General features: G+C 39.9%; 1 protein-coding gene across 1 annotated transcript in view; it reads left to right on the top strand.

Annotated features, from left to right (window-relative positions):
* Positions 1-14944, top strand: part of TRAPPC3L (trafficking protein particle complex 3-like) — a 41370-nt gene that overhangs the window by 14127 nt on the left and 12299 nt on the right. The window lies entirely within an intron of this gene.

The following is a 14944-nucleotide window of genomic DNA, read 5'->3' as shown; positions in this document are numbered from 1 at the left end:
TACAAATGCAAACATTAAATAGGTATCAAATCATTACATATTACATTTCACATTATTATGGAAAATGTTTAAAATGTATCCCGAAATTTATCATGGAGCCAAATTGTGTTAGGTGGACTCCTTTAGGTTGCCAGCAACTGGGTTATGTCAGGTCACAGGGATTTATTGTAGGAATATTCTGAGACACCATAGTTAGGTCTCATGAAATAGAAATTGGAAAATCCTTCCAATTTTAGTCTGTCTTGTCCCCTCAGCAGCAGGCCCTGTGGTTCTCTATGTCAGACCTCTGCCATTTTGATGACTGAATTATTCTCTGCTTATTTCGCTCTTGCAGCTACCTACAAGTATCTTTTTACTTCTTTTTCTTCTCTCCACCTCAGTTTTTCTGGTGCCTCACAGTTTTGGCTGCCTTGTGGCTGCTGCTTACTCTTTTCTCCGGGTATCTTTGTCTTCTGCCCAGTCACCCAAACCGTGACTTTCCATTTGTGACTTATGTTCAAAGCCTCAAAAAGAGAGTCTCAACCTGTCCAGCCAATCACTAGCCCTCTATTTGGCAGAGTTTTCACACTAGGTCATTTCCAGGCCCCTAGGCAAACTATAGACTGACTGCCCAGGCTCTCAAATGCCTACCCTGGTCCGTTAAATGTGGCCAGAATGGCAGGGTAATGAGACACAGAGCATGGCATCATAGAGAACCCCTCAGGAAGGGGATCTGGGTAGGAAAAATATTTTGAGATTTCCCAAAACGGGGCAAAGTAATTAGCAAACACCTCGTTCTTCCTGTCTAGGAAATTAGTAACAGTAATATATGAGTCTTACTTTACCGATGAACCCTCTGCTGACTGTAGTTGTCTTGCTGATACTGGTGTTTGTTTTCCTTTGTTCCAGAGGCCGGAATTTGGGGGAATATTTGTGTAGCAGACTCCATTTAGTATGCTAACTGTCAGGTATGAAAGTAGAGAGAATTGTCTTTGTTACGCATTTTGCAGATAACAATCAAGTAAGCAAATCTTTCAAAAAAAAAAAGTGTTTTCTTTAGGAAACAGTCCAAGTGAAACCACATTGTTAGTAGAAAGTAAATATTTTAGACCGTTAACAAGAGTGGCAGGCATTTCTCAGAATAGTAGCTCAGAGGGATGCTTTGGCGGAAGGGAGATAACCAAATTCTCCTAAGAAAAATGATGTTGTGCTATAATAGATAGTATTAGGTTTTCTTTTGAACTTCTTATAAAGGAACCAGTCACAAAAGTTTGCTCTGGTCCTGTAATCCTATGGGACTTTTTCTTTTGTTACTCTCTTTTCTAAATCTTTTTCAGTCCTTTCTCTTGGTATTCTGTGTTTTTTTTCAAAGAATGTTATCAGAGATGACCTGATTTTTAATGTGAACAGGGAAACTGCCCGGATGAAATAAACTTGAGCCAGGCCATTCCAGCCAGAGACATCAGCATATCTAAGGTGGTTTTTTCCTTTCTCTTAAAAAAAAAAGAAAAAGATTTCATTTCTTATGCTTCTGTATTTTACTTGTCTTCCTTTTTTTTCTGATTATATTTGGCTTCTTTCATTTTCTAAATAACATACATTTTAAAAGCAAATACTTTCCCTAAAAGTCATCATATTTCAGTTCTGGGTATAAGCTGAAAACTAATGCGTCCAGTACAATGCACAACACTTGAATTGTGTTGCCATCATAATGCTATGCACCAAATGGAGAGGCTTTTATTCTGTCCTTTGAATGTTCTTTCTTTTACCAGGATGAACATTTAAATCTCAATTTTAAAGTTGTCTTCCATTCCTCCCCCCCATGCCTGCCACACAAACACAAACACACACACACACACACACACACACACCCCTTCTCTTACATCACAACTTACTTTAAGGGATAGACTAAGAAATGCAGCCTGAAGGGCATAAAATAGAGGGAGACCTGGAATCTCTCTCCATGCAATTTCTACCCTCACTTTGTTAAAATCTCTCCCTGATGTTGTGGAGGCCTGATTTCTGCTGAAGATCCTCTCAAAAGGTGACTTGAATAGCTGCCTTCACCTCATCAGGGCCACTGCCTAGCTGTCAGCCTCACCAAATGATAATAGAACCTCTGCCCCCCGGACATGGAGAGCGGGCTCTGTTCCCCTATGCTGACACTGAAGGCAGGTACTAGTGGAGGACAACATCCATCCCAGTCAAATCTACTCTACCTTGGGCAACTCAGTGCTCTACCCAACACAAGCTGCCAGGAAACCCCTAGCAGGACAGGGTGGGAAGGAACGGTGCAAGGAGACCACTACTTATTTCACTGCCATCTGACAGCCAACATCTGTGACTGTTAGTTACAAAGATCCCCCAAACCTAAATGGCTGGATATCTTGACACTGTCTTATACTGCAATAATTTAGAAATAGATGTTTGAGAATTTAGTCATTATTATATTTAACTCCTACCCCCAGCCAAAAGATTGAAGTAGGAAATTGAGGTATTGGAATGATACAAAGTCCTCAGCAGATATTTAGGTGGGATTTGAGACCCAGGCATTCCTTACCGTGCATGGAGTTGACGGGCTGGGAAGAAGCCAAGTAAAAGGCTCAGTTATTAATCCAAAGAGTCTGGGCAGCGGTGGAGAAGGCAGGTTCACAACCAACAGGGTGGAAACTGGAGATCAGGTCAGAGAGCAGTTCTGAGTTCACTGAGGCAGGGGAGGACCCAAGGGCTAAAGCACTGTAGATGCCTCATTCTTGACACTTTCATAGAACTATTGTTTTTTTAATCCCTTAGCTGAAAAAAATGAAAGCGAATCAAATTAAGTCTAAGCATAAAATTATTCTTTGCTATTGCTATTTTTCAAAGGCTAACTCACAACCTAGTAGTAGGAACCTATTGACTTGCTTTCCTTTTTTCCACTTTTTTAAACATGTAATATGAAAATAAGTGGGAGCCCTTGGTAAACAGGGATTGAATTCCATGGGAGTCGTAGACCAACACAGCACAACATTCCAGAGAAGACTGGCAGCACAGCTAGCTGAATGTCGGGCCGTTTTCCTGCTTAATAGCATTTTTGAGCAAAGAAGAAGGGAGTGGAAATAAAAGGAAAAATAATTCTTTATGATTACAAAATTTTCAACATTTAAGATATGATGAGTATTAACAGCAAAAGCAACTCATAAAGTATTTTGGGAAGTCTTACTATAGGGCAAGAAATATAGTGGATGGATTACTAAAAGTAAGAAATTTGTTTAAACAAATATAACCACTTAGGCTTGACTCTCCCCACTGAGTAGGCAAGAACTGCCTTAGATGAACACCCACATACTTGATCTATTCCACTTTGTACCTCTCGGAGGGTGAAAGAGGAAAAATGTGCAAATTTTCTTTTGTGGAAAAGCATACGTGTACAGCCACAAGTTCTGAGGACTTTGCAGACTGATCGGATTGAACCCAGAGGACCACATCAACAGCTTACAGCAGAATGCCAATAGGAAGGCAAGGCACCTGCAGGGCAGTTATCCTTAAACTTTTATTATTATTACATTTGTGAAACATTATTTTTCCTTTAGTCACAGAAAAGAATCTTTTACAGCTTAACTCTTGGTAAATTCTGCAAGTCACTTGTAAGATCCGTGCACCGTGCACAAATCCCACAAGTCAGGATGGCTCACTTCACAAAGACCACAAGACAGAGACTGTTGCAATCAAGCAAGAGGAGTTTATTCCAGCATGCTTGGGTCGCTTCACCTTCAGGACAGAAGCAGCCCCGAACTCCTAACACAAGCACTTTTTATACAGTTTTTAGACAGACTTTTGTGACAGGATGAGTTGTTGGTTATCTGAGGCACCTTCAGATTTATGGGTAGGCTTTAGTGGGCTGGTACCCCAATAAGGAACAGCACATTTCTCAATCGTTTATCTTCCCTGGGGTCTGGCCAGGTGGCCTCTAGATAAGGAACTGGTCAGTTCCTGGAACCGGGAGGTGGTCACTCCCTTCCTGGAATTTAGTGTGTCTGGCGCCGCCTGACCTCTAAATAGTCCCTTAGAAGCTGCTTTACTTTCATTAGTTATGTTTTCCCGTTTTTAGCAAGCATTTTTACACAAGCAAATTGCGTATGTTAAGGTTATGTTTTCCTTTACACACTAAACTAGCTGAGTGCTGTCTCTCTCTCTGTACTTAGGATTGGCCGTCTTCCATTCTGTTTATGATCAGGATTTACAGGAAATCTGCCTTCATCTGGGTGTCTTGTCTCCTTGGCATTGTTACCAACAATGTTCCAGGGGAGAAGTTTTAAATCTTCTAGATATCTCAGCACGTGAAAATCTAGACTGCCCTGATTTGCACTGGGGATTCTTGGTTTTATTTCTATTGCTTAACTTATTTGGGTGAAAATCATGACAGACTGACTTATGAAACTGTAGATAAGGCAAAACTTTAACTCCATCCTCTTAGGTTTGTTTTGTTTGGTTTGGTTTCCCAGCTGGCCTGAGAAGAAAATAAACATAAGATAGATCAACAGGAGAAAAGCATACGAATTTATTTAATACAAATTTTACGTGGCATGAGAGCCTTCATAAGGGAATGAAGACCCCAAGAGTTGAACATGTACTAAATTCAGCAAAGAATAGAAATTGTGAAAAAGTAAATAAGTTATGCAGGAGGCTAGAAGATAAGCATTATTTTAATGAAGTCTGTACAGAATTCTCTCAAGCTCAACTGCCTTTCCTTGATGATAAGAATGTCGCTTTCCTTCTAGTATAGGGAGGACATCTTTCACATGGAAACTTTATCTCCTGCTTTTAAGAAACAGCATGAAAATCAGAGTGGTCTTTTTACATTTGCTGTTTTTCAAGAGCCTTTAACAAAAAATAGTCAATATGCCAGAATGGCATATTCGGAGGTGGCATAGTCTTAACTCCTTCAAAACAAACCTAAGGGTGTGGATTGAAAATAGCAATAGCTTTGGGAGTATTTCATTGATGTAACTATTTAAAATGAAATTCCTTACCAGAAGATGAAAACCATGGACTAATACTCTATGAAGCAAAATTCTTAAGGCTAAAACAAGATCTATCAGGGTGTAAGGAGTCAGAGACACATTGGAAAGGCCAGCCAAATTCTGAGTCCTCCCTTCATGGTGTGATTTTTTTGTTGTTGTTCATGTCAAAAAGTAGGATTTGGTCCAGACTTGCCCTGACCTGTCAGTGATACTCCAGGGCAATGGTTATCAATACTGTAGAATCACCTGAAGCTTCCAAAACATCCTAATGCTCGGGGCTTCCTTTTGTTTAGTTAAGTCATGACCTCTGCAGATAAGTGCAGACAACAGAACTTTTTGATTGCTCCCCAAGTGATCCTAGTGGGCACCCACTGTTTAGAGCAAAGGTTTTCAAACTGTGTCCTGTGGACTTCTTGGATAATTGTTGCAGAATAAGGTTAGGGCTACCACCCCTCCAGACCTTCCATCCAAATTCATCTAGAACTACCTCTCCTTTTATCTCTCTTTAGTGTTTCAAATAAAAGAAAATATCATTTTTTAAAAAGTGAAAAACAGTAAACAGATATGATAAAAGTTGGACAGATTTCATTGAAACAAAGCCCATCTCACCAGTGGTTGGGATGACTAGCTGGTCTCTGGTGGAGGAGCTGGAAGGGAAACTGTGTTTTTCGGGACATTTGCTCCAAAGAAGAGGGAAATTGATCAAACCCCAGTTTGTAGCTGTATATTTTTTTAATTGCTTCTCTTCATACATAAGTTCAGTGAAACCCACTCATAGTTAGCCAACTGTTTAAGGAAGCAAGCGTTTTTATAACACTGATTACTATCCCTCATGTTTCCTCCCATGACACGAATACCAACAAAACCCCTGGGAGAAATAATCTTGTTCTGTTGAAACCATCAGCAATCATTATTATTATAGGAGCACATTCCTATGCATTAAATCCAGGAACAGAATATTGTTAAAATGCTAGTCACCATTTTGTACATTATGCACACTACCAAAAAAAGCATAGATTTTGAGGTACTGTTCTTAAGCAAAGCTACTCAATATCACCTGAGTTCTTACTTTACTGATTTTATCTTATTTTTTGAAATGATCCACTGAATGTGATTAGGTGAATTAATTCATTCATTTTGTTCATTTTATTTAATTTTTAAAATTTTTTTATTATTTTAATTTATCAGTATACAATATAGTTGATTTTCATGCCTCTTTACCAATTCCTCCTTTTCCTCCCTCCTTCTCCCCCTCCCCCATCAACATCATATCTGTTCACTTGTCTTAACAAAATCAAGGAATTGTTGTGATTGTTGTGTCTTCTTAACCTACCCCACCCATGATTCATTTGTATATTTACTTATATATTTTTATTAGCTCCCACAAATAAGTGAGAACTTGCAGCATTTCTCTTTCTGTGCTTGGCTTATTTCACTTAATATAATAATTTTCTCTAAGCTGTTCACTAATCTCAGTTTTTATTACAATTTAAAACTTGTGAAGATTTCTTTCTGGCATTGGTATGGCTGTAAGGTTCAAGAAATCTGAAACTATAAAAAGATGGCTGGCTAGATAGACAAAGAAAGATGAGCTCTAAAATACAGAAAAATTAAAGTTTGGGAACTATCCCAAATATCCAGAAACCCAAAGTGAAAAAGCTGTTTGGGTTAGGAAAGAGTCCTGGGACCCAGGAAACTTAAAGACAAACATCTATTCCCAGGAGTACACCAAGAAGCCAGTTAGCTAGGAATTCATGTGCTACTGGCTATAAGATTTAGGGCAATGGGGTTGAAAAAAACTTTGAGATGCACTAATTCAATGTCTTTATTTATTAATGTAAGAATACACCAATATGAGGCAGCATTTGTGTGATGCAGTCAGGCAAAGTTGGGTCCAAACTTAGGTTCTATAACTTAAGAGTAACAACCACATTAACCTTTTTGAAACTCAATGTCATGTGTAAAAATGGGAACCTACCTCCCAGTATGCTTGTGAAATTTAGGAAAAACAAGAACTAAGACTATGAGATTAACTTAGTTTTTAAAATTAAATGAGTGAAATTCCAATAGGAACGTAACAATAGTTTAGTTCTAAATACAAAATGATATCATTTCTTGAAAGTCATGTAAAGCAACAAGGAGAATAAGTGGAAAACTTGCAAACTCTATTTTCTGGAAATAAAAGAAAATGACTCTCCATAATAAAAGAGTATGTCTTGTAACAGGAAACATTGATCCCAAAGACCTATCTGAAGACATATTTATCAACATTATACATTAAAGAAAGAATCTTATGAGAATATAGGCAAAACACCATGTTAGTAATAAAGAAAAAAAAAAAAAGATGTCATCACACATCAGGCTATGGCCTCTTGGCAACATTCAATGACAAAAGATGATGGAGTAACACTTACAATCCACTCAAGTAGATTAAGTGTGAACCAGCCACACTATCCTTCAGGTATAAAACAGGCCAACAGTTTTAATATGTAAGAATTCCGGGAACAGCATTCCTGTAAACCCTTTTTGAGAATGATACTAGAGGGTAAACTCCAGCCACACAGGAGGTGATTGACAAAACTTCAGCAAAAGAACTGAGATGAGCACATCATTTATTTTGTTGCATAACTATGGTAAAATTTTTCAAACATACCTAAACAAAGAGAATAATGCAATGAATCCCATGTACCTACCATCCAGTTTCAAAAGTATCAATTTTTTTCCAATCTTGTTTCATCTTTCAGCTCCCACCCTCTTTTCTGCTGGAGTATTTTAAAGAAAATTCTAGACAACATGGCAATTCACATGTAAATATTTAAATATGCATCTCTAACTAAAAGACTTTCTTTTAAAACATAAACCAGCATACCATAATCACACATAAAAAGTTAATGATTCTCTAAAATCATCTAATATCCAACTAATACTCATTCATATTTCCATAAATATCTCAAAGATATCTTGTTACAGTTGGTAGTTTGAAACAAGATACAAATAAAGTCCACATGTCACATCTGGTTATTGAGTCTCTTATGTCTCTTTTATTCCACCTTTTTTTTTTTTATGCCATTGATCTATAGGAAAACTGAGTCACCTGTAAAATAGAATGTCCTATAATCTATTATCTGTTTGCTTTCTTATGGTGTTAATTATCTTATTTTCTGTTGCTCCTATTTCCTATGAACTGGTAGCTATGTCTAAACACTTGATTAGGCTTAATTTTTTAGGAAACAATATTTCTCAGGTGGTACTGTATACTTACTCTTGTCTTGCATCACAAGGCGCATAATATCTGGTTGCCATTTTTAGAGATGCTAATATAGATTAACAGCTTCAAGTTGCACAAACCTGACCCCATTTTGTTTTCACCTAATAGTTCAGAATTCATCATTTATTGTTTAGATCCATTATGTCATTGAGGGTTGCAAAATGTTTATTTTCTAATTCTGAAAACTCTATAAACAATAAAATAATCACTAGTTAATGGTTGGCTGGTTAGCTCAGTTGGTTAGAGTACAGCCTTGTAACACCAAGGTCATGGGTTCAGATCCCCACACTGGCCAGCTGCCAAAAAAAAAGACATAGAATAATCACTAGTTAAGTATAAAATCGATGTGCACAAAACAATAGCTTTTCATGTGCTCAGATAACTACTGCTTAGAAGATATAATGGAAAGAAGAAACCATTTACAGTAGCAACAAAGAAGAATACCTACAAATAAAGTGTACAAGAAACATGCAAAACTTATATGAGAAAACTTTAAAATGTTTCTGAAGGACAAAAAGTAGCCTTGAATAAATGGAAAGGCACCCCAAGTTCTTGGACATGTTGATGCAACATAACATAGAATAATATTACATAACATAGCATAGCATAGCATAACAACATAACAAAATGTCTGATTCAATAGATCTGGAAGAGGGCCCAAACTTCTGAATTTCTTCTAGCTCGCCTTCCCTGGTACAGCCTGCTCTGTGCTTTAGAGTAGTTCTCAAGATGTGGTCCCTGAACCAACAGCATCAGCATGACCTGAGAACTTGTTAGGAATGCAGATTCTCTTGCCTCAGTCCAGACCTACTGAATCAGATACTCTGGAGATGGGGTTCAGCAATCTACATTTTAATAAGCCCTCCAGATGATTTTGACATGAGTTAAAGTTAGAGAACCTCCACTCTAGTGCCTCTCAAATTTTAGTTGCATAGGAATCAGCTAAGATCTTGTTAACCTGCAGACTTGACTCAACAGAAAACTTGATGCTGGGGTGCGGTCTAATTCTGCATTTCTACCAAGCTCCTTTATGATGCTGAGGTTGATGGTCTGAAGACAACACTTTGAGGACCAAGACTAGAAGACCAATCTGTTACTAGCTTACTCAAGGCCAGCCTATCCAGTAACCTCCCAACTCCTATTTTTTCCCAGGTATCAATGACAAATAATAGCTTGATGTGTTACTCCTCCCAATAATAAGTTTACTTTAAATAGAATTTAACCCATGACAGTGTGTTCCTCTCAAATAAAACTTAACCAGAAATAATTAAAAGTGAATCTCAGGCTTTAGTGGAGCTATTTTGGAGAGGTACCTATTCAGTATGACCAAATCACGTCATAGATGATATAATGCTAACTGGAACCTAAAGAAAAAGAAAACATTATTAAGGAAAAGTGTATGTATAGGGAGAATCTTTGTACGAATGTGTATATAAATCCAATTTGCTTCTAATTTTTCTCTTTTTATAAAATCTAATTTTGATATGTTAGTATTCAGGTTATCTATTGGTTCATATTGCCCCAAAACTTAGTAGCTTAAAACAACAACATTTATTTAAGCTCATGATTTTCTGGGTCAGGGATTTGGACAGTGTTAAGTCCCTGGAACTGAGAATCTGACTTTTAGAAAGCTCCACCCTTCAGTTTTGTTTCTCTAAGTTTCGTTCCTCTAAGTTTCTATTTCCGTTAAGTCTCTGTTCCCACCAGCAGGCTGAGCAAGCTCTACCTAGCAGGACCTAACATTGTAACTGCTTCCCCAGGCTAGCCCAAGGTTTCTGTCTCCCCAGGTTTCTGTTCCCATGGACAGGCTGTATCCGGAGTGGAACATTGTGACTGTCTTCCCAGGCTAGGCCAGATGCCAATCTTGACCCTGTAACAGAAGTCACCCAACTGCCCCTTGGTGCTGACGCCATTTTTTGGCTCAGCCCGGTAGGTCCACTTGCCACTTGCTAATAAAATCTTTTCTTCCTTTACCTGGCTAGCGTCTCCTTCCTCAGTGACTTTACAGACAGGACACAGTGGGGACTGCTCTACAAAAGCCTGCAGTCTCAGTGGAGGTGGCTCAAATGTCTGGAGATGGCTGGAATGGTTTGACTAGGGCCATACATCTGGGGCCTTCTGTTCTGGCTGTTAATTGAGCTCCCTGGTTCTTCTCCATGTCATGCATACTGGAGCTGGAATGTCCAAAACAACTTCTTCACTCTCATGTCTGACACCTAAGCTAGAATGACTGGAACAACTGGGGCTGTTTGGGCACCTCTCTGTGTTCCTCTCTGTCTCTGCCTCTTTCTGCCTGTCTTCCTCTCCCTCTCGACTTGGCTAGCTTGGGCTTCTTCACAGCTTTGTCTCTGGGTAGTTAGATTTCTTACATGGTGGCTGGCTTCTAGCAGACTGTTGAGCATTACAAGAGATCAAGGCATAAACTGCAACACTTCTAACAATCCAGCTTCACTTCTGCCATATTCTTTTCGCTCATTAAGGTCAGATTTAAAGGAAGAAAGGAGGAGAATAGGATTCCATCTCTCAGTTGAAAATGTTGAACCATATTTAATTTACCACCTGTGATGGTTAATTTTAGGTATCAATTTGACTGAATTAAAGGATACCCAAATTGCTGGTAAAACATTATTTCTGGATATGTCTGTGAGGGTGTTTCCAGAGAGACTGGCATTTGAATCAGTACACTGAGTAAGGAAGATCTGCCATCACCTGATATAGGCAGGCTCCATCCACTGCACTGAGGGCATGGATAGAACAAAACGTCAGAGGGAGGGCAAATTTGCTTTGTCTCCCTCTCTTCTGGAGCTGGGACACCCATAGTCTCCTTCTCTTGGACATCAGAGCTCCAGGTTCTTAAGCCTTCAGCCTCAGACTGAGAATTACACCATTGGCTCCCCTGGTTCTCCAGCTTGCAGATGACCTATCATGGGACTTTTCAGCTTCCATAATCATGTGAGCCAATTCCCACAATTAATCCCCTTTCTCTATCTATCATCTATTTATCTATATCCTATTGGTTATATTTCTCTGGAGAACACTGACTAATAGACGATGTTAAGTTTTATTAAAATGAGATCCAGCTGCACCAAAGATGCTCCAAAGCTGGCTTGGCTAGAACCAATGTAAATGCAGAGAAAAAAAAAATTCTCACCATAAAATCTTCTTTGAAAGCTCATACTAGTTGAAGAAAGCCCACGGTTAGGATCCCTTCCTAATTCTGCATTCGGTGACATCACTTTGGGAACTTGAAATTGCTTCATGGAAATTGGCAAGTACTTCAAACTAGGACTTTTTCTCTGGAGAGCCAATTGTTAAACCTTTATCATACACCACTCTTTGAAACCTAGATAGCATTTCAAACATTGCAACTTCATACCCCACCACCACCTCCACTTACTCTCTCTATAAAAATCAGTAGTTCTCTATCATGACTGCACCTTAGAATCACTAGGGGAGCTTTTAAAAATCCCAGTGTCCAGGCCCTAATTCAGAAAATTACATCGGGATCTCTACAAGTGGGGCCAGACATTTTTAAAGCTCCCCAGGTGATTCCAATGTGCTGTCATATTGAGAAACACTGACAAACACAGATGCTCTCCATCCAACCTCTCATGCCAATGACTTAGATTTTTTTTAATGATTTCAGAAAATAAAAAAATAGAAGTGCAAGCATGACCCACAAAGGAAACTAAATAATTCCTGGCTTGTACAACAGAGAGAAATATTAGAAAATTAAGATACTTGCCTTAGAGAATTTAAAACCACCAAAGTCTAAGTAGAGTAATATAGTTAATAGTTGAAATACCTTAAATATATCACATCAGGAAAGCATTACATTTTTGTCAAAGAGCGTTCTCCAACCTTTTCCTTTATATAACAGAGTAGTAGTGGTAAGGGGAAAAAGCTTGCCTATACCTACATTTGCTGCTTTTTAGCTTCAGGGGAAATTAGAAGTTTAAAAAGGGAGTCTGCCTGGGCTTGGGTTGGCTCTAGCTCAGGGACCTCTTCCATAGACCTAAATTCTAGACCTACAGGAGATTGTCATAGCAGATACCAGTGGGACCCTTTTGGTGCCATCACCAGATTTGGGCATGCTTATCTCCCAGTTGCTGCAGTGCAATCTTCTCTGGAAGATCACCCTTGGGCCACTGTAGTAGAGGCCCCTCACCTACACTTGTCTGGAGAATGCCCTCTCCTTTCCTGGAACAATTCATAGTCACAACTGAGGCCCCAAAGTCCCCTTTGGGATCAGGCCCAAAGTGACATTTCAGAGCTCCCCGTGGATCAAGGCTGAAGTTCCAGAATTCCCCATGGGACTGATTGGGCTGAGACTCAAAACCAAATTCTTTCTTGTCTCTGTCCTACTAACAGGCTTCTCCTGAGATCATTCCTTTTTAATAAATCATTTACACACAGTTTCCTGTGCCAGGCTGTGCTTCTAGGGAGCCCAATCTAAGACAGCAAACTGTCCACCCTTCTTAAGTCTCCCCCACCAAAACCACTCATCACTGTGCCTCAGGACACCCAAGAACAGATACCAATTTGCTCTCCCTGTCTCCACCCACCCCCTCCAAGACTGTTCATCAGACACTGAGGTTTCTTGGATTTGTTTTACTTCTGAGTAAAGTACTATTCTGAAGGAATTTAGGACTAGGAGTCGGGATGAGAACCTGTTGGGTTGATGTGTTCCTGAGCAGGAGGATGAGTTCCTCTGCTACTTACTAAGCTGCAGCAAAAAGTACCTGGGCTGCTGGCTTGTTACTAAGCAGCTCTGACATTCCCTAATGAGGCAGCCATCGTCATGAGTGTAAGTTTTCTGAGTATAGGGGTTAAGGGTGGCAGAAATGTGCCCCAAAATAGACTCCTCAACCCTCAGCTTCCCACAGTGAAGCTACTTTTGTAGAACTGCTGCTTCAGCCTCTCACCCATCCCAAGAGATGTATGAGCATTGGCTGGTTCCCAGTTACCTTCTTCCCGCTCTGCAGACACTTAAGGGCAGCCTAGCTCCATGTCCAGAAGGGTTAAGAAGGAACATTTGTCTTTATCTCCCTCCATTCTGACACTTCTGCCCCTCTCATCCCTAATCCCTGTCCTATCCCTGACATACACACACACCCCCACCTGACCCTGTACCTCCAAGTTCCCAAGGATATTGCACGTAGGAAAAACAAACTGTTGTTCCTTCTACAATTACACTCAACACATAACACTCCTGGCTACCAAGTGTTTGGGTTTTCTCCAACACTGACCAATTCTCCAACACCGGCTAGGTGCCCTATGATTAATTTCTGACACAAACTGGAATTAAGTGCAGACTCCCAACAGGTTAAGAGCTCAGTCCCACAAGGCTGTGCCCCATTTTAAATACCAATTGCAAGCAATAGGTTCCCAGGTTGCCCACAGCTTCTGTCCGACTTGGCGGAGATCCCCTTCTCAGGTTCAATCATTTGCTAGAGTGGCTCACAGAACTCACGAAAGCACGATAGTTTCTATAACCCATTTATTATAAAAGGATAACTCAGGAACAGCCAGATGGAAGAGATGCATAGGGCAAGGGTTAAGGGAAGGGAAACAGACCTTCCATGCCCTCTCTTGGTTGCCATTCTCCACATGTCGAACAACCCAGAAGCTCTCGGAACACTGTCCTTTTGGGTTTTTATGCAGGCTTCGTTACATAGGCGTGATTGATTAAATCATTGGCCATTGGTGATCAGCTCAAACTTTAGCACCTCTCCCCTCCCCTGAAGTCTAGGGGCGGGGCTGAAAGTTCCAACCCTCTAATCACGTGGTTGGTTCCCCTGGCAACCAGCCCCTATCCTGAGGCCCTCCAGTAGCCTTCAGCCTCCAGTCATCTTATTAGCATAAGGGTTTTAGAAGCTCTGTGCCAGGAATGGGCACAAAAAATCAAATACATATTTCTTATTATAAATCACAATATCTCAGATATGTTCTGGGTCTTATACCAGTATGATTCTTCAGTTTGTCATCATGTTTCATGGCAATAAGGAGCCATATCCAGCTTTCTCAGACTAGGGGACATGGGTTCCCACAGCACAAAACATGATTCCTCTTCCTTAAGCACAATTCCACTCAGAGATTTAAGGGAAATCTATGTATGTATATAAACTAGCATGGATATATTACACAGTAAAATGCAAATTTTGCATTATTTATAATAAACCAAAAACCACAAAACAGTTTTATACTAGTACTGCTTTGGACAGTGTACCCAGATAGTTAAGGCAGGGCCAATTTACCCTTTTATGTTCTGAATGTTTGTGTCCTTCCAAAATTCATATGTTGAAATCCTAACACCCCAGGTATTAAGAGGTGGGGCCTTTGAGAGTTAATTAGGTCATGAGGGCAGAGCCCTCAGAAATGGGAATAGTGCCCTTACAAAAGATGTCTGAGGGGGGAGCTTATTTGCCTTTTCCACCATGTGAGGACCTAGCAAGAAGACAGCAGTCTGTGAACTGGAAGGGAGCCCTCAACAAAACCTGACCATGTTGGCACCCTGATCTCAGACTTTCCAGCCTCCAGAACTGTGAGAAATAAATTTCTATTGTTTATAAGCCACCCAGTCTATGGTACTTTGTTATAGTAGCCCAAAGTAAGACATACCCACAGCATAATAGGCACTGTGCTTAAGGCCCAAAATATTTGTAGGGACCCACAAAAGCGTTTTTAATTTCTT

This window comes from Galeopterus variegatus, unplaced genomic scaffold (genome assembly GCF_000696425.1).
Source record: "Galeopterus variegatus unplaced genomic scaffold, G_variegatus-3.0.2 Scaffold342, whole genome shotgun sequence".
NCBI classification, from domain to species: domain Eukaryota; kingdom Metazoa; phylum Chordata; class Mammalia; order Dermoptera; family Cynocephalidae; genus Galeopterus; species Galeopterus variegatus.
Note: the sequence above shows the minus strand (reverse complement) of the source record. Positions and strands in the feature narration are given on the sequence as shown.